General features: G+C 37.6%; 1 pseudogene; it reads right to left on the reverse strand.

Annotated features, from left to right (window-relative positions):
- LOC127420679 (uncharacterized protein KIAA0825-like) overlaps positions 1–22,062 on the reverse strand; it is a 229,542-nt pseudogene that overhangs the window by 120,496 nt on the left and 86,984 nt on the right.

Below are 22,062 nucleotides of genomic sequence, written 5' to 3' on the forward strand. Positions count from 1 at the left end.
GATCAAGGAAAATTCCTCATGTCATGACCCTTTTAAATTGGGCTCAGTCAAGGACTGGTTGTGAAATAAAAGCTAGACTTATTTAAAATACAATGAGCCATGCAAGATAACAAATTACATATTAAAATATTTGTCTTATACATTGTTTATATGCATGTCATAACAGCTTTATAACAAATCAGTTATATAAATCATATAAATAATAAGCATTCAGTTCACTTCAAATGGATTACTGTTATAGGCCACTAATATTATCACTCTTATTTGTAAGGAGCTATGATTGCCTTTACCAAACCACACTCTCCTTCTCTATCCATCCCAGCTAAAGCTCTCCATCTCCATTTTCTTGTCAATGCGTTTCACTGCTGCCCAGATTAATGCTGACAGGCAGGAATCCTTCTAATTATCTGTCCATGGCCTGGATGCAAATGGCTGGGTTCTGGTGGCAGTGTGATGAGACTGCCATAGCAGTGACATCGGGCCCCCAGCGTGGAAGCCTGTCACTGGCCTTCTTCCATCCAGGGACCACACAGTTTATTTATTTTATTATTATTTTCCTCCACTCAGGCTAGCAGGGTGGCTTTGTCAATCACAATATGGGGATGGCAGTAGGTGTCTGATTAAAGCTCTGTGCGCTGAGTGTGATTGAGCTGGTTGCGATGGCTGTAGATTAAGATCACAGATAATGGGAGATAATGGTTCTTCACTAAGATAGAGAGAGAGAAGTTTGAATTGAGTTAAAGAGTGTGGCATAATCAAGGATGCGGTAAAAGAATACTGACAGGCCAAATGAAAAATAAACAGAATACCTGCAAAGCTGGAATAACAGTGTAACATATAAGCAGGGGCTTTCTGAGTAATTTTAGAAAGATTTAGTTTAGTTGGTAGCTAATTAACTATCTGTCCAGAAAGTTCATCTCACATCTTTCAGCAAAAAAACAAACAAACAAACAAACAAAAAGCAATAAATAAATAAATAAATAAATAAACAAATAAATAAATAAATAAAAGTAAAGAAAAAAAGGACAAAACAAAACATTATATACAACAAATAACAAAATTAAATATAGATAAATGCTGCATGACACTTATTTAAGCAGGGCATCTGAACTGTGCTAAAAACTGCATTCAGGTGATAAACTTATTGCCTTCTAATATAATCGTGAGTGTGAAGCTCACACTCTAATTGGTTATTATAAGTGGTAGGAGAGTGAGAGGCATTCTTAGAAAAAGAATGAGGAATGAGTTGGGCTAGGTGGAAATGGCGGCCTAGCTGCTTGACGGTTGACTCTGTTGGATGTGACTTTCACAGTCTGCTGGCAGTTTGTGTGGAAGCCATCACATCTGTGACTCGGAGTTTGATTAATGAGCCTTTCAGCTCGTCTCTGCCATGTGAGGTGGGGCCACGGCCTTCTCCCAGGCTTCAGTGATTCACCCACCAGCGTGTGCGCACACACACACACACACACACACACACACACACACACACACATACACACATACAGAGAACAAACTTAGATACCAGGAGCTCTATGCCTGCTTATGCTAAACAAAACCTCATTGTGTCTCCTAATTTCAAACACTAGCATCCAAAACAAAGGCAAAATGATGGAGAGACACAATGACGCTTTCCCACAGTCACTCAATCGTCAGTCAGTCAAGAGAATATGATGGAGCGGACTTGTTTGTGAAAAAAAGACCCCTTGCAATGATATGTCACACTATTGTTGTTCCAAAACCTAGTGAACTGCCTATGAAGGCAGCATTTTAAAGAGATAGTTCACCCAAAAATGAAAATTCACTCATTATTTACTCACCCCCCATGCCATCCAAGATGTTTATGACTTTCTTTCTTCTGCTGAACACAAACAAAGATTTTTAAAAGAATATTTCAGGTCTGTAGGTCCTCACAATGCAAATGAATGGGTAACAAAAATATGAAGCACAAAAGCACCTAAAGGCAGCATAAAAGTAATCCATAAAACTCCAGTGGTTAAATCCATATCTCCAGAAGTGATATGATAATTGTGGGTGAGAAACAGATCAATATTTAAGTCCTTTTTATTATCAATCCCCACTTTCACTTTCACAATCTTCTTCTTTTGTTTTTGGTGATTCGCATTATTCATACATATCGCCATCTACTGGGTAGGTACTTCTCTTCCACCTCTCAGCATGTCAAGTCACTCTGTGAAGATTACCTCAAAATCTATGCATCGCATCACATTGTATTTTGGCTCATTTTAATCGGGAGCATGCTTTAAGCAATCCTTTTTCATATTTTGTTTATGTTTCATGAAAATAACGTAACAAATCCACATCTGTTTAGAACATATGTATCTCTGGGTGCTTGCACATACAAAAACACCTTTTAGTTTTTGAGTGAATCAATGCACCTGTTGTTTTCTATTCATTAACGTTAACAATTGTCTATCAAGGATGTTTCTGAAATTTGCAACCCTATGTTCTATGCACTTATTTTCTAGTTAAATTTTTTCCTAGGGTAGTGATGAAACGTCAGTTTGTGGAGATGTGAGGAGTTGTGTGGACAGCAGTCTTAGAGTACCAGTAATCCTGTTTGTTAGCACAATATTGTAATAGTGGAAAGAATATTTAAACTGGTTGCATAAAATACTCTGTATACACAAAACACTCTGAAAAGGTTTCTTAACAAAGCTACTGGTGTTTCTATGTCTGATGTTTTAATCTGTTTGTAAGAATTTGTGTTAAGTGGCTGCGTCCCAAGGATCTCAGGACCTTAAAAATTAAACACACACACACACACACACACACACACACACACACACACACACACACACACACACACATACACTATTTAAATTATTATAAAAAAAATCACAAAAAAAAATCAACATTGTTGTAATGAGGTTTCAAATACAGCTGTTGAAAGAGTGACTGTAAATTTGGCATCTTTCTCTCTTCTGACTGCTATAATCACCACCATCTATTGTTTTTGTCCTCTTTTGGAAAGTTGTGGAAAAACATTCCAAACCTGAAAATGTAAAAAGGGTCCATTGTGTAGGCAGTCAGCAGCAAGGCAGCTCACCAGGTTTTGGAACAGAGCTGATATCTGTTTTTACATACAAAATATGGGCAAATTCCACCTTTAAAAAGTCTCTAAAGTGATGGGTTAACAAGAAAGTGTTTGCTTTTCCTGTAACACAGCAAAAATGTCCCTTTCGTCAGCCATGACACATTCTCTCAACCACCACCTAAAATAGATAAATAAATAAAAAACAACAAACTCATAACACAAAGGTGATGATAACAACAACTTTCCCTCACATTGTGATGCTGTCTCTTGCCAAGTCGCTGCATGTCTGTGGAAAAAGCCCTTACATTCTGACACATTTGTTTGTATTTTATACCCTGGGAAAGAAAGCTAACCATATGGCCATCATTTGGAACAGATGGCATTTGCCAATGTGAACGGTGGTGCCTATCACTGCAATTTAAAGCACTCCACTCCCCACATCAACTGCCATCTCCTTCAACAGATATTTCTCCCCTCACTAATGTTCTGGCTGATAGAATAATGACAGCGCTAGGCCGAAAAGTTAAACTAGCCAATGTTCTACATAGTCAAAATTCATGTCTTTTCAATGCAATATGCAATGTAACGGAAGAAAACAGAGAAAACTTATTTTGCATTGTTTGTGACTGTGGTGTTATGGGATTCAAATTGTTTTAAGCCGCGACCAGAGGGTGCTTTTTAAGTGTGTCCCGTGGTATTTTGTAGCTTTGAGAGGCACATATGGTGATTTTTAAAGACCCATCTATCAGTAGGTCTTATAAGGGTGAAACTAGCACTGTGTCAAACTATGGCACAATAAATTAAAGGAGAAAGCTATTATAGGAAAGTGTTTAACTGTTAAGAAAAATTACTACTCTTCAACTCATACTCGAACTCTTGCTGTGACACAGATGAGAGAAAACTGGTCAAAATGACCAAATGAAACATTATTGTGTAAAAACAAATCATGCAGACAACAGCCGTCACGCAATAGCAGATTTATAGTTGATGTATGCAATTTTCTGTGCCACTAGCATCACCAAACTGAATTTCAAACAGGTTCCCCAAACACTACCCTGATATGCTATTGGTTGGTCAAACAGGTAGTCCCTTCCCAAAGTTACACCATTGGCTCAGCCAGTGTTGCTTTGTCAGGGTGGTTGGGATCCTATAACGGAAATGTTTAAATTTTCATCGAATCATGTGACAAAACAACATGGTGAGTTTGTCTTTGGGAGAAACGTCAACAAAAGTACATCTGGTAAAAAACCTCATAAAATGTTTACAATGAAACCTGTTTGAGTCAAAAGATTAGTCTCTAGTTTCAAACGGTATGCCATTTTTTAAAATTTGAGTGATTTATCACAAAACGGCACACTGCTAAATATGATGTACACTAATGTGTACTGTAGTGTATTTTTTCCTTAAAAATTCTATATTTACTGTGCATTTTCACATTGAGAATCAATGCATTCATACAAAAGCTGAAAGCTGTGGCTTTCAGAGGCTTTATATGGAGTTAGGATGAAAATAAGGTGCATTCCGAACTGTTCTGAGACCATTGCAGACAGAGAGCACACTGGAGGTTAAGTCATTCATTTAATAGTGAGCAAGGGAGCATCTCACAGTTCCCAGTGCAGCTAAGTGCATTCAAAAATCTGACCAAAAGTTTCAGGCTGCTGATGATGTTTTGACAACTCAACAGACATGGGGCAATGGTAATCAGTACATAGATTCTGCATTTATAATGTACAATTTTATTTTAACCTGGTTGGCAGTGACTGGACGATGCTGGCCATTACTTTGAATCAGAATTAATTATGCTAATGTATGTAACGTCTCAATAATACGAATAACCAACATTCCTGAAAACACAATAACCAATTTGACATATATATATTAAAATAAAATAAAAATCTGACTTTCCATAGCTTGGTATTATTTACATATAACTTAGTCCTACTGTTCACATATGCTGCTATCAATTTTGAGGAAAACTAGTTGGTCTTGCTTTTTAATTTTCTTAATTTTTTAATTGGAATTGCTTTTTTTTTTTTTTTTTTTTTTTTTTGCATATTTATTAGGTGCTACTAGTTACAAATCATAAAGGGAAATGGAAGATGCACACAGCAGTCAACCTCGGGTCTCAGGAGGTTAAAAACCAGGAAAGCTTTTATTCCAACTAGTCCATAAACATTAGATGGGTTTACATCCAACTAATTTTATGCTAATTTTGAAAAAGTGCATAAGAACACCTGAATGGAAACACTTGATATGTGAATTAACTCCCAAAATTTGCTTAAAAGTTTATGCGCTAGGATAAGTGGGATTTTATTAAGTTTTGCATAATTCCAAAAGCACATTAAGATGATCGAAAATGTTATGACCATTTGTAAACCTTGATGGCAATGCCATCACTGACTGGTTTAGGCAGAGCCGCATTTCCGCAAGGGCTTGCCTGGGCTTAAGCCCCGGGGCCCGTGGCTGCAGGGGGGCCACCGACTCCCAACTATTCGCCACATTCATGGGAGGATGTCCATATAAACAGGTTCAGTGATATAAACACGGAGATGGTGGGCAACAGTGAAAGCTGTCCATGTAGAGGATGGTACATTAAAAACATTATCTTACTGCATCTCGCATTTTCTTTAGTCGAATTTTCAGAAATGCAAAACATTTGGACGAAAACTCAGCTACATACTGCAAACAAGTGTCCCAATCCAATGCAAGGGGTAAAGGTTTGTTCCGTTCTACTCAGAAAATCTGAATTCCCAACTCTCTACTTGTAAAAGTGCAACAGAACGCTACTTGAAATTAAATTTCCAGCTTGCAAATTCAAGCAGAAATTTTCAACCGCGACTTTGAGATGCAGATGTTTGACACCCTGCAAACACAGCGGCACCCAGTGAGATGTACAATGCTAACAATAGCATTCACTCAGCAAATATAATACGTAATTGTTTCAAAGTTCCAATGGTGCATGACAATAAAACCTGTTTAGCAAACGTTTGCAGTGACAGGTGTGTAAAAAACAATAAATTATCTTCTCAACTGAGAACTGCACACCTTTAAAACAAATGCTACTGCTGCTATTTTCTTTCTTTATATGACATTTTCTGACCATAGGACAATAGTAGGCTATATGGTCAGAATCTGGAGATATCAAGAAGGAATATACCATATTTGACTTTAATTGGAATGGAGCAAGTATTGCATCATAGTATCTAATGCCAAAATACAGAGAAAGCAAATATAGATAAGAATGCTAACACAGATTGTTGAACCACTGACTGTGTTTTTTTTTTCCAGCACCAAACACTGTAACTCTGTCAAAAAGTTAGTGGGTCATGTCTGGAAGTTTGTTGTAGCTGTCTGTGTGTCAGGATGTTTGATGCTGTGTTTGCAGGGCGTCAAACATCCGCATCTTAAAGTTGTGGTTGAACATTTCTGCTTGAATTTGCAAGTTGGAAATTTTTATTTCAAGTAGTGTTCTGTTGCACTTTTACAAGTAGAAAGTAGGAATTTCAGATTTTCTGAGTAGAATGGAACAAAGCTTTACCCCTTGCATTGGATCGGGACCCTTGTTTGCAGTAAGTAGCTGAGTTTCCATCCAAATATTTCGCATTTCTGAAAATTTGACTAAAGAAAATGCAAGACGCATTTGAGGAAGTCTGAGGAAGAACAGGAACATTACTTTCTGCTGAAAAGCATAATTTGAGAATGATTTATGACACTGCTGCCACAGACAGGCAAATGACAGGTGACAGTAGAGGACACCCACACCTGTGTAAATCTCTCTCTCACACGCACATACTCTCTCGTTCTGAGCGAGAGAATCGAGAGAGCGGAAGCCACATTACAGCACATGTCTTATTCATATATAACCAGATGAACAGAGCTCTCATGGGGCCAACAAAATATGTACTAATAATGTTTCATAATCTCAATCCATTAAAACGACTTCTGAAAAGACTATAGTGAGACGGATATGAGAGATAAATAGTCTTGGATGAAAACATCCAGCTCTCACTCTTATAGTAAGTCAGATCACTGCATATCTGCATATAGAAGACCTACATACATTTTAGTCTCAGGAGAGGAACTCCAGTGTCTAACAGTCACTACATGACCTAATACTGCTTTTTTCCCCCATACATTAGACCTTATATATTAGCATACTGTATATGTACTCTCTCTGTCTTTCTCTGTTTTATCAACCTTCCTTTTCAAATTCATCTCTTTCTCTCTTACTTGGTGTCCCTTCTTAAAGCGATGGAAATGGAGCTCATGTAACTGTGTGAAAAGGTGTAAGAAGCCTTTTCAATGCCAACTGAGGTCTGAAAAAACTGACTCATTGTGTAAAAATTCTATAATAGTCTTCAATAGAATGTGGGAGATAGGCCTAAAAGTATTAAATCAGGTGATATACAGTATAAACCCCAACTATCACTTTATGACAGTTCACAATTCATGGACTGGACTTCGGACATGAGTTTGAAGGTAGTAGATAGTATGATAATCATCAAACAAAGTCCTTGAATCTCTGTGTTTCTGAAGTGCAAGCTAGTTTCACCTTCTGTCCTTCACCTTGCTTTCTTTTATCCCTCTTCCGGACCTCCGCGCGACCACGAGGGCAGGTGCTCCATCATTGAGATACTGAACATAAAAGAGGTGCTCTCAGAGGTTCCACCCCACTGTGAAGGAAACACTAACATCTGGACACTCTACAAGCTGGACCCGTGGGGGTGATTCGCCATGCATGCAGAAATAGGTTCATATTAAATTTGATTCAGTTAAGTTTATTTCTGTTGACTCTGTTCCTGACATTTTTTATTAATTCATTTATTTAGATTTTTTTCTGTGTCTCAACTGGTAGAGCACAGCGCTAACAACACCAAGGTCATGAGTTTGATTCACACAGAATGCACGTACTGATAAAACGTATACATTAAAAGCCATGTAAGTCACTTCAGATAAAAGTGTTTGCAAAATACATAGATTTAATGTAAAAATAAACTAATTAAAAAAGGCACAATTTGGTAAAATACACTTCCATTGTAGGTAGGGCTAGGCGATATATTGAATATTAACAATATTCTGTAATCGTGGTGATTTTGCTGACGATACAAAATTAAGCAATATTGTGTATACAATATTGTCCAAACAGCCAATGTGTACAATGGCTGTTTGGATTCAATTATGGTTCCTCTGACTTAAAAAACAAACAAACTTTTGAGCCATTTCCGAGGAAATACATTATTATCGAGATATATTTTGAATATCGTCAGTAGGTTGAAAAATATCGAGATATAATTTTTTTTTTTAGCTATATTGCCTAACTCAAATAGTAGGTGTTTTCAACAGTAACCCGGTACGAGGCAATGCTAACAGAAAATATATGTTTCTCCCCTGTACATGTTGTGGGTATCCAGGAGTGTTTTAATCGACATTTCACAAAAAAAAAAATCAGTTCTATGGTTCATAATCCATTGTTCATTCATTTGGTTCATTTAGAGCAGCAAACGTTGCTTCTAGTTTGAGATACCCTTTTAAAATACTGAAAAACTTAACCTCAACCTCACGCTATACAGCAGCCTACCATCAGTAACCTCTAAATAACTTTCTGACACAGTTTGACATGTCAGAATCTGATTTCCACTCAGTTCTAAAAAATGCAGACACTTTATTTTCTCAGAAAACTGAGCTCAGATTGGTTTTTCATTTTTTTTCCTTAACTGATGCTTCTTTAGGAGGCTCTCAGTGGAAATGCACTTTCTTCACCAAACTTTGAGAAAAGGCTGCAAGCTGGGAATTAATAGCTTGAAGAGTGACAAAACTCAAAAGTCATACAGAGACACCAAATTCTATACATACAATCACAAACAGGTCAGATAAGGTTTATGTAGACTATATTGTCTGAAACTACACAGACAAATACATACATCCATATTCAGATACACACACACATTCAAACATTAAGCCTCATACTGTAGGATTCATCCATTCTCTCCACATATTCACATTCATTACAGCGTTTCACGGTGGGACATGACAGGCAGCACTTCAACAGAATGTAAATGGAAGGAGGGGGCGAATCTCGACGAACGAGAGCAGCAGCCATTACCTGTTCGCGAGCAGCATGGTGAAGGTCACCTGACTCATGCTCTGATAGGCTGGCAGCAGTTGGGTGCAGTCCCACTCCTTCTCATCCATAGCAGCCTGTTGATAAATGAGCAGCAAGTATTGTTCGTTATTAATCAGAGTTAATATGATCAGTAAATTACTGCTCCAGCTGGGCTGGACTAACAAAGGAGGAGGGGGTCCAGGACAAGGCTGCCCTAACCTGATCTATCTATCATGTCTGCACAAGAAGGTTTTTATTCCAAAAAGACAGCAATTAATTTATAAATCCACTTGGGGAGGGATGTACCATCATTTATAGAAAGATAAATCAATTTTGGGAGAGGAGTCGTTATTCTTCTCGCTGTTGTTCGTGGCATGTCGCCCAACGTTTCCTTCATTCCCCCTACCACTGTGCACGAGCGCAAGTGGACCGTTCCCTTGTTACGGAGCCAAATGAAATCTGATTACTTTGATAGCCAGAATGTCACTCTTAACTTTGAGTTTAGTTTTTTTATTGACAAAAGGACAGGAATGTGCCAGCCCCTCCTGTTCTCCAACTGCCTGATTGATGGGTCGGCACTCGTTTTTTCTCCCTCCGTTTGATTTGACAAACAGCACAGGAACCTGAAAGCGAGGAGGCTTTTTAATCATCCCCTTAATAAGGTGTTTTATGCAAAGCAATGCAAGCGCAAGTGATAAGAAGAAAACAAAAGGGATTAAGAGCACCACAGCTAGCTCTGAACAACGGGAAAAAGAACGCATTTTAACAGACGCAAAACTCTGAGCCAAATAAGATAATAAAAGAAAAAGTTAACTAAAAAAAGGTTTCAGACTTTCTGGCTTCAAAGATGCTCCAAAAAGTCTCCTGACATGAGCAGAGAAAACATATACTACCCTTAAGAGGAAGCCGAAAGAGGACCATGGCTCTTGTAATTAAACCTTCAACCTACACCGTCTTTAATACGCAAGGGATGCTTTTTTCACCCTTTGTTCAAAGCCACATCACACTTCAAGAGTTCACCTTTCAAGTCTTTTTTTTTTTTTCAATTACTCTGCTCTTTTGGTTAACCTTTTTTAATGTTTTTCTTTGTGCCTTCTTCACACTAAATTATTGCTTAGGGACAGAGCGACCTATGGAGAATTGTCAAGTTTATCCTAGAAAAGCAGTTTCAGTCTTTCAGTCGCTCTCTTATATTCACCTTGCCTGGTGGCCTTGACGAGAAGTTATACTCACTCGAGCGTGAAAGAGTACAGAAGAGAAGTAGTTCACGGCTTTAACAAAGTGCTGTAAATAAAAGTTACATAAATGAAAAATATTCAGGAGTACATGTGGCACCTCAACTAAGTGCATTGGAAGGCTGAAAGGTTAAAATAAGGTAAATAACAAAGAACCAACCTGATCTAACTTGTTACAACCGATTGAATTACACTCAGTAAGAGGGTTGAACTGAGATATATGGCAGTTTGGACCGTTTGCTTCAGAGGAGAAAATGACACGTCCTAAAGGAGACTCTGCATCCATCTCTGGAAGAGATGTTAGAACGGACCTCAACAGTGCCTTCAAAAAAAAAAAAAAAAAAAAAAAAAAAACATAAAAGGGTCAGGTTTGCTACTAACATCCTCAAAATACATTCCATTATTCCTGACTGGAACAAATTCACAGAAATCTGGACATGTCTAGATTAATCTTATTATTAGACTGCATTAAGCAAAACTAAATTACTATTAAAATGGTCAAGTTAATCTCTACAGGCTTGTTAAAACACATCACCGGACAAATTAATACATTTCAACAATTATTGCATACCCAATTTTGGCCATAATGGACATTTCTTTCCTTACTATTCCCTGAGTAATTGGCCGACAATGGTAGAAATTAATCAGTATATCTAGGAATAGGATTTGAAAACAGGACATTGGAAGAGGACAAAGATATGTATAGATATAGCACAAAGAACCACCGTTCTCAAGAACAGACTTAAGTGAGAGTTGTACTAATTTCCCAAGATGCATTCTTATTGTTAAGTAGAGCAAGGGGCACAAAAGTATAGTTTAAGTGTCGTTTATGCGCTAGATTTCTCTGTTGGGTGGGGGCGGGGGCGGTACTTGCTTGTTTTGATTATTCCTGAGGGGGTTACCTCCCCCGCCCCAGGAATGTATGCCCCTGATAGCAGGACTTGATTTTATCAATAGTAAATTGATTGGATCATGAAAAGAGGATGGTGGAGAATGGAGTCAGACCTGAATGTGAGAGTGTGGTCAGTTGTGGATAATACTACTACTGTCCTGAAACATCGCCAGCACCCATTTTGAGGAGGCTTTTAACATGGAGGCTCAAGGTCAAATTCACCCTTGAGAACATCACGATGATCTCAATGGAAATGCTTCTTTTTGCAATCAGTCATTATTTGCTATTATTGTCTTATCCATTGTTATTAAAGTTATAGTTTACCCAAAATGAAATTCACTCACCCTCATGTCATTCCAAGCCAGTATGACTTTTTTCTGTTTAAGAAATACAAAAGGAGATGTTCATATGAGAACTTCCATTGTTTAGTACAAAAACAAAAAACAAATCAGCGCTAAACAACGCATGTTCACGCGAGAACTTGCATTGTTTATGAACTAGCAAATACAATACAAGTTTTCATGTGAGCACGCATACCACTGTGAACGGGCTTCTCTCACAGCACCCACGTATCTACAATGGACTGCAAGATTGTCACAAATTTTTTTCTTTAATTTCAGGTTAATTCTCACCATTCATTGTTTGTCTTAAGAAGACTACAAATATGATGCAGGAGTCACATGTGCTTATTTTAATATTCTTTTGGCTCCTTTTTTAAAGTAACATGTAGAAGATTGCAAATGTCATTTTTGTGGTTTTCAACATGCATACATTATATTAACATATTTTATTCTTTGTTATTCTATTTTATATATATATATATATATACAGGTGCATCTCAATAAATTAGAATGTCGTGGAAAAGTTCATTTATTTCAGTAATTCAACTCAAATTGTGAAACTCATGTATTAAATAAATTCAATGCACACAGACTGAAGTAGTTTAAGTCTTTGGTTCTTTTAATTGTGATGATTTTGGCTCACATTTAACAAAAACCCACCAATTCACTGTCTCAAAAAATTAGAATACATCATAAGAGCAATAAAAAAAAACATTTTTAGTGAATTGTTGGCCTTCTGGAAAGTGTTCATTTACTGTATATGTACTCAATACTTGGTAGGGGCTCCTTTTGATTTAATTACTGCCTCAATTCAGCATGGCATGGAGGTGATCAGTTTGTGGCACTGCTGAGGTGGTATGGAAGCCCAGGTTTCTTTGACAGTGGCCTTCAGCTCATCTGCATTTTTTGGTCTCTTGTTTCTCATTTTCCTCTTGACAATACCCAGACAGGTCTGGTGAGTTTGCTGGCCAGTCAAGCACACCAACACCATGGTCATTTAACCAACGTTTGGTGCTTTTGGCAGTGTGGGCAAGTGCCAAATCCTGCTGGAAAATGAAATCAGCATCTTTAAAAAGCTGGTCAGCAGAAGGAAGCATGAAGTGCTCCAAAATTTCTTGGTAAACGGGTGCAGTGACTTTAGTTTTCAAAAAACACAATGGACCAACACCAGCAGATGACATTGCACCCCAAATCATCACAGACTGTGGAAACTTAACACTGGACTTCAAGCAACTTGGGCTATGAGCTTCTCCACCCTTCCTCCAGACTCTAGGACCTTGGTTTCCAAATGAAATACAAAACTTGCTCTCATCTGAAAAGAGGACTTTGGACCACTGGGCAACAGTCCAGTTCTTCTTCTCCTTAGCCCAGGTAAGACGCCTCTGATGTTGTCTGTGGTTCAGGAGTGGCTTAACAAGAGGAATACGACAACTGTAGCCAAATTCCTTGACACGTCTGTGTGTGGTGGCTCTTGATGCCTTGACCCCAGCCTCAGTCCATTCCTTGTGAAGTTCACCCAAATTCTTGAATCGATTTTGCTTGACAATCCTCATAATGCTGCGGTTCTCTCGGTTGGTTGTGCATCTTTTTCTTCCACACTTTTTCCTTCCACTCAACTTTCTGTTAACATGCTTGGATACAGCACTCTGTGAACAGCCAGCTTCTTTGGCAATGAATGTTTGTGGCTTACCCTCCTTGTGAAGGGTGTCAATGATTGTCTTCTGGACAACTGTCAGATCAGCAGTCTTCCCCATGATTGTGTAGCCTAGTGAACCAAACTGAGAGACCATTTTGAAGGCTTAGGAAACCTTTGCAGGTGTTTTGAGTTGATTAGCTGATTGGCATGTCACCATATTCTCATTTTTTGAGATAGTGAATTGGTGGGTTTTTGTTAAATGTGAGCCAAAATCATCACAATTAAATGAACCAAAGACTTAAACTACTTCAGTCTGTGTGCATTGAATTTATTTAATACACGGGTTTCACAATTTGAGTTGAATTACTGAAATAAATGAACTTTTCCATGACATTCTAATTTATTGAGATGCACCTGTATATATATATATATATATATATATATATATATATATATATATATATATATATATATATATATATAATGTGGCATAATAATGGCATAGCCCCATCCATGGGTGCCTGTAGGATTTCATCTCAGGGTCCGCACAGAAATCTGACCAAATTATGAAGTGTACCTTTATTTTAGAGATTTTCAGCATTCAGTTCTGGTGTCTTTGAGAGAAGCATTTTATTATTATTATTATTATTATTATTATTATTATTATTATTATTTTCTTGAGTATGTATAGCATTAATGTATCTATTGGCTAAAGTATTTCTAAAAGAGGCTATTTAGTCTAGTATCAGAAATGAACTTTTCTATTAAAGGGCAATATTTGCCCCTCTGGAGTTGTTTTTAGGAGCGTTTTTATTTTTTATTTTTTTTTTACCATTATGAGGGCATTGTTAGGGTATATTTTTTCTAACCATACAAAATATGACAATATGACGTCATTGTGTTAGGTCAAATACTTCTAATTAATTAATTCCTTAAAATGCATGTTCAGCCTAAATAATCAGATAAGCGGTTACCTATACATTTAAATGAACATCAGATAATTTCAAGTGATACGTATATATTAGGTCTACAATAGAAAATGAAATATATCTGATGTTACAAATAAGAAATGGCTATCATAAGTGGCACTTTTTTTATTTATTTTTGTCACCTTCAGTGACATTTTTGCCCTGAGCCCGTTAATTTCTGACTCTGGTTCAGACCAAATGCGCTCTTGCGCTAAAAAAAAGCAAAATGCAGCACAAGGAATAGGCAGAATGCATGTGTCTCGAAATGCTTTTTTAACAGTTGAAGTTCTTTTACAGTGTCTAAAAACATAGCAAATGCAGCAAAAAGATACACATCTAGCACATGTTTATTTGCACATGTCTACAATTGAAACAAGGAAAAAAGAAACTTTATGAGGAGGCTTTGCCTAACATCTCTTTTTGTGGAAGAACGAAGTCATTAGGGTTTGGAACATGACGGTGAGCAAATGATTACAGACTTTTCTTTTTTTGGTTGAACTATCCCTTTAAGTTCAGTTCAGCAGCATCTCTTTCCCCTTTTCCCATCCTTCTTTCAATCAGGTCAAGGCTGTTTCCTCCACAAGAGGCACGCAGCAGCTCTGTTTCTGCACAGAAGCTTTGCACAAGTGTTCCCTCAGCTTCAGGTCACACTGTCTGCCTCAGGCTAACAGCCACCTAATTGCTTGGTGAAAAACAGCAATTCGCTACCTCATTGAGCGGGATGCTGTGATGGATTTGCCGGAGGTGCTGGCTGCCACCTGCTCTATGGCACAGTTCCAGCAGCAACTGCCTTATTTTATGCTCAGTCAGTTCAGTGGGCCCACCTCTCTCCTGTGTCGGGCTGCTCTCCATGTGCTCAAATACACTGACGGAGGGACACAGAGAGAAAAGTGGGGAGAGATCAATGTGAAACGTTTACAAAATGCATTATATGATTCAATTTAATTTATTCTAAGAGCTAAATGTGCAGCTGATCACATGGTTTGCTACAAATGAACAGTTGGGTCCAAAATGGGAAAATGCTTCTATTTTGCATTTTTTTCAAATTGAATATTATAATTTTTTATCATTATATTTCCTTCATTATATTATCAGCATAACAATGTGAGTGAACAGCTGAAAAACCGACTGGACATTAACATGAATTTCAGAAGTTCTTAGTATTTGTTATGTCGCCCTTTTTCTTTAATGATAGAATGTGAAACCTGATTATCCCTGTTATCCCAGCATGATTTGAAAATGTTCCAAAGAGCATCTTGTAATGTTACTGTTTGGCTTTGTTGATATTTTGCACAAAGGAGTTAGCATAGTACTGTAACTAACACAAATTGACTTACATTTGATTAGTGACCTAAAAATAGTACATAATCTTATGTATGTCTTATTCATTTCAAGTAAGAACTCAAAATGCTAAAACTTTTTGTTTATATACAGGTTTAAATGGAATTGATAACTTCATATTTTCAATGTCAGACATTTGGACCCAACTGCATTTCTACATAAAGTTCCTTTGGGTTCACTAATCAAAAAGGGAAATGGAGAGAGTGGAGGGAGAGCAAGAGAAAGGAACGATCAAGAGACACAGTGCCGCTACAATAACCTCAAGGTCCCCTGAAAACACCTATCCCTGTGCCCTTCATCTCTATCCAACATGCCTCATCACCCTCACCACCCTTCCCATCGGATACACCCCTTGGTTCATTGTTTCCCCCCACTATCCTATTCCTTCCTTTTTTTATTTTTCAATCACAAAGTGACAAGGAAAGTGTCGCCTGTCAGGCAGGCCTTTAGCTTCAATGACACCGAGAGAAGCGGCAAGGCCCTGGGCAGCCCAGACAGTGAGTGGCCGGGTGTGAGCACCTGTGCCTGTATCCTTCCCTGTCCATCAGTGTGCAGGTGAAGCAAATGATTGGATCCAGTCAGCGGCTTGATTAATGAGACACCCGTCGTATCCGGGACAAGCTATCAATCATGTCATTAGGACCAATGTGCCCCGAAAGAAGCAGAACACCCCCTCCGCCCACCGATTTCACTGCATTCATCTTCATATGTGCATGCATGCCGTCAAAGCCTGCCAGGGTCACTGTGATGGAGAACAATCATCTTCTCCTCTACAAATTACTTTGCAAAGACAAGAGATGAGGGAGGTGTGTGTGTGCATTTGTGTTTGTGTGTTGACAAGGTAGGGAGGGTGGTGTTTTTCAGAGAAGCCGCTTTCCGCCGACACACTGTACGCTGATTGTTTACACCGGAGGCAGTGCCTGAAAGTGAAGGTTATTTTAATGAATAGTAATGGTTCCACTGACTGTCTAAGACAGGCAATACATAATCACTCTTCCTCTTTGCTATCTCCCATTTTTTATTTTTTTTTTGCCCCCCACTCTTTCTTTTTTGCTTTTCCTGTAACTGGGAGCAATGTTTCTCGGAACACTAAAAGTTTTCTTTTTTACCGGTCTGTTATGATGCTTAATCATTTTCAATAAGGGTAATTAACTCTGAGCAACGTTTTCTGGACTTTGCTTGCATACGGTAAAAGTTGCTTTTGCCAACATTGATAAATAGTATGGAGTACAGGTCACTTCTCAAAAACACTCAAAAATCAATTGTTTAAAGAAATTATTAGACAAGGATCATTATATAAGGTAGGCATTATCTCATCCGTCAGTATTCCAGATTTTGCAAATTGCTAAGATGATTAGAAGTACAACTCAAAGTTTATATATATATATATATATATATATATATATATATATATATATATATATATATATATATATATATATAGTGTATTCAGAAAGTATTCAGACCCCTCATATTTTGTTATGTTGCAGCCTTGTGCTAAAATGCTTTAAATTATTTCTTTTTTCACACCAATCTACACTACATACCCCAAAATGACAAAGCAAAAACCAGATGTTTGATAACTTTGCAAATTTATTACAAATAATAAAAAAAAACTGAAATATCACATTGACATAAGTATTCAGACCCTTTGCTATGGCGCTTGAAATTTAGCTCAGATGCATCCTATTTCTCTGGATCATCTTTAAGATATTTCTACACTTCGATTGGTGTCCACCTGTGGCAAATTCAATTGATTTGACATGAAAAGGCACACACCTGTCTATATAAGGTCTCACAGCTGTAAATGCATATCAGAGCAAAAACCAAGCCATGAGATCAAAGGAACTGCCTGCAGAGCTCAGAGACAGGATTGTGTCGAGGCACAGATCTGGGGAAGGCTAAAAAAAAACAAACAATTCGGCTGCATTGAAGGTTCCCAAGAGCACAGTGGCCTCCATAATTCTTAAATGAAGAAGTTTGGAAAAACCAGCCAAACTGAGCAATCAGGGGAGAAGGGCATTGGTAAGAGAGGTGACCAAGAACCCAGTGGTCACTCTGGTTTAGCTCCAGAGATCATGTGTGGAGATGGGAAAAACTTGCAGAAAGACAACCATCACTGCAACACTCCACTGATCTGGGCTTTATGACAGAGAGTCAAGAAGCCTCTCCTCAGTGTAAAAAAGCAAAAAAGAACTCTAAGACTGTGAGAAACAAGATTCTCTGGTCTGATGAAATGAAGACTGAACTGTTTGGCCTCAATTCCAAGCGTCATGTCTGGAGGAAACCAGGCACCGCTCATCACCTGTGCAATACCATCCCAAAGGTGAAGAATGGTGGTGTTAGCATCATGCTCTGGGGATGTTTTTCAGTGGCAGGGACTGGGGGACTAGTCAGGGTTGAAGGAAAGCTGAACGCAGCAAAATACAGAGATATCCTTAATGAAAACCTGGTCCAGAGCGCTCAGGACCTCAGACTGGGTTGAAGGTTCGCCTTCCAACAGGACAATGACCCTAAGCACACAGCCAAGACAATGGAAGAGTGGCTTAGGGACAACTCTGTGAATGTCCTTGAGTAGCCCAGCCAGAACCCAGACTTGAACCCAATCGAACATCTCTGGAGAGACTTGAAAATGGCTGTCCACCGATGGTCCCCATCCAACCTGACCGAGCTTGAGAGGATCTGCAGAGAAGAATGGCAGAAAATCCCCAAATCCAGGTGTGCAAAGCTTGTCGCATCATACCCAAAACGACTTGAGGCTGTAATCGCTGACAAAGGTGCTTCAACTACTGTAAGTACTGAGTTAAGGGTCTGAATACTTATGTCAATGTGATATTTCAGTTTTTTCTTTTGAATACATTTGCAAATTTACTGCAGAACTGCCACTCGCTGGACTTTTTTTGTTTTGTTTTTTGGCACCATTCGGAGTAAATTCTAGAGACTGTTGTGCATGAAAATCCCAGGAGATCAGCAGTTACAGAAATACTCAAACCAGCCTGTTTGGCCCCAACAATCATGCCACAGTCCAAATCACTGAGACATTTTTCCCCATTCTGATGGTTGATGTGAACATTAACTGAAGCTCCTGACCCGTATCAGAATGATTTTATGCACTGTATTGCTGCCACATGATTGGTTGATTAGATAATTGCATGATTGGTGCCAGACAGGCTGGTTTGAGTATTTCTGTAACTGCTGATCTCCTAGGATTTCACACACAACAGTCTCTAGAATTTATTCTGAATGGTGCCAAAAACAAACGGCAGTTCAGCGGAAGGAAACGCCTTGTTGATGAGAAAGGTCAACAGAGAATGGCCAGACTGGTTTGAACTGACAAAGTCTACAGTAACTTAGATAACCACTCTGTACAATTGTGGTGAGAAGAATAGGACTGGTGCCGTTTTGGTGGCATGAGGGGGACCTACACAATATTAGGCAGGTGGTTTTAATGTTGTGGCTGATCGGTGTGTATATATATATATATATATATATATATATATATATATATATATATATATATATATATATATATAGATAGATAGATAGATAGATAGATAGATATATTCTTCAGCTTTAGTGTTTCAGTAGGAAATATAAATTTTAAACTTCCAAACATTACTTTTGCAAAAAGAATAGAATAGAATAAAAGAACAGGGAGCCCTGCAACATATGGAATGGACCCCACAGAGCCCACCACTGAACATCAAATCAGTCTGGGATTAAGACAGCCAAAACAGATTAAAGAACTGTGGTGAATCCTTCAAGAAGCTTGTAACATCCTATCTGCCAACAACCAAGAAAAACTGTGTCCAGGTGTACCTAGGAGAATTGGCGCTGCTTTGAAGGCAAAGGTGGTCACACCAAATATTGATTTTGCAATTTTTTTATTTTTTTTTTCACTAGACTTTGTATGACGTTTTAAACTATTTAAGGCATTATTTTTTAAGAAATCCTCAGTATGCATATACAGTATACACAATATATATACAGTTTGTACACTGTTTAAATCTGGTAAATACAGTATACTGGGTGACTTCAAACCAACTTTTAAGTTATAAATAGTAAAACACTTTAAGCAGGTGAGTTACTGGTTTTTAGGGGAAAAAAAAGAAAAAAAAAGATGGAAAACTAAAAACACAATCATTTTTACCAAAGAGGATGAAGGTTGATTTTTTTCTGTAAAAGACTGAATGGTGAGGCTGATTTCTTTAAAATTACATAATAATACAACAGTTGCAGCTACAAGAAAATAAAAACAATTTTGTTATCATTTACTTACCCTCATGTCGTTCCAAACTCTTATGACTTTCTTTTTTCCATGGAACACAACAGGAGATATTATTACCTTATTAGGACCTTATTCAAGTAGTGCCATCTTACATTTTTGGTGAGAATGACAACAGAGCTGCAAGGGATAAACTTACAATCTCCTCAATGAGTAGTACTGTTGTTTAAAGTGTTTTGGATCATTCAACTGATCAAACATAAAAATAAAAAAAATAAATAATAAAAAAAACATCTTTCCAAGAAATGTCTGTAGACAAAAAAACTTCAGAAAACATTGTAGAAAATTAGATGTGATCTTTGAGCTTTATACAGTGCATGCCACTGAAGAAACTGTAAGTTCATTCCTCCCAGCCTCGTTTTCATTCACTTTAAACATAAAATATGGCTCTGTTGTGAATAAGGTCTATATAGGTAGTATGTAATTCTCAGTCACCATTCACTTTCTTTACATCTTTTTTTTTTTTTAATAATAAAAGTTAATGTTGACTGAGGCTGTCTATAATCTTTTTTGGTATTCCACAGAAAAAAGATTTGGAACAAAATGTGGGTGAGTAAATGGTGACATAATTGTTATTTTTGAGTGAATTATTCCTTTAACTGGTTGCATATGGCATAAAACAAGTCAAATAAAACAATAACAAGTCAGTAAGACCCAGATGAGCAGGCCGGTGGACCTGAGCTACCGAGCATGCTGGAAAAGCCTCTTCTCAGCCACGGTAAAGAGGAAGCACACAGGCAGATGGAGGAAGGCTACAGCAGATGGAAGGTGTGTGAAGATAAAGGAGAGGGCTTGGATTTCTAGATTCATGCTGCCTGATGTGGAGAGAGAGAAATGTTAACAAAACAGTTGGTTTGATTTTAGCATGTAGTATGCATACACAGTAGAATGACAGAACGATGGATGGACAGACAGACAGACAGACAGACAGACAGACAGATAGATAGGATAGATATTTCCAGAGGTAATTATATTAAATTATAAATGTAAAACAAAACAACAACAAAAAACAATAAAATACAAAATTCGACTAATTATTATTAGTAATGAAACTAATGAAAACAAAACAAAACAATACAAAATACTACTGATTATTATTGCTAATGAAACTTTACATACTCTTGTTGGTCTCGTTAAACTTGGGTTCAGGAATGTAGTTCCACTCTTTTGGGACCTTGCTTAGAACATTGTCTGCTAGGGCTGCCTAATCAGGGGTCCAGGCTGGTCCTTACATGCCTGCACCATGCCAACTAGGTGGGTCAGGTGTTTCATTGTTGGTCCACAAACAAAAGACCTTATGCATTTAAACAAGCTTTGTTCCTTTTTACTGGAGTCTGGAACCAAGAGAAGAGTCAAAGTTAGAGATTTAATAATAGCATCCTAACATCATTTCTTAAATCATTAGGAAATGAATCACAAATACTGTAAAAAAAAAAAAAAGAAAAAAAAAAAACAATCTTAAAGTTTTCATTATGTCATATTCGGTCAGAGGACATTACCTCAGAGAAGGAATGGATCGGATTTATTAAAGATATATTGCAAAATATTACCAGAGACAGTATAAGGGAGAGGAGATGGACCGCTCGAAACAGAATAAATGCAAGAAATTGTAATCATAACGAAAATAAATGGTGAAGAAATTAAGAGCAAATAACCTTTGTTGATGGTTTGTTTACTCTAGAGTGTGCATGTGCATTAGCTGAACCAGCCTGGTATTGTGCTCTAAGCTAAAGAATCAGAATTTATTATAAAATTTAACTGCTGGTTTGAAATATATTATTGAAATGCAATTCTGACCAACAGTTTTGGAGATTTCAGTCTTTCCACATTCAATTAGGTAGTGTTGTACTTGACCGTTACCAAGATAATGGCAGCATGAACTAACTTTCTGTACAGCAACTTTAATTTGAATAAATATAACTAATACTGATAATATTAATGTGTACTTACCCTGTGTAATATCAGAGTACTAATCAGATTTTGTTTTGACATAAGCAACATTTCTTCAGTTGTTCAGGATTATGGACATAGTAAATTAAGTCAGAATAACACTACAAAATCACAACACACCCCTCTAATTTATGTAAAAATAATTACACCCCATATGAAATAAATATACAGAAAGTTTGAGCCTTGAATGTGGATTAAATCCCCTCAGTCAGTATGAGTAAATAGATATGGCGACCAATAACACAATGGGAAATAT

This window comes from Myxocyprinus asiaticus, chromosome 3 (assembly GCF_019703515.2).
Source record: "Myxocyprinus asiaticus isolate MX2 ecotype Aquarium Trade chromosome 3, UBuf_Myxa_2, whole genome shotgun sequence".
NCBI lineage: Eukaryota > Metazoa > Chordata > Actinopteri > Cypriniformes > Catostomidae > Myxocyprinus > Myxocyprinus asiaticus.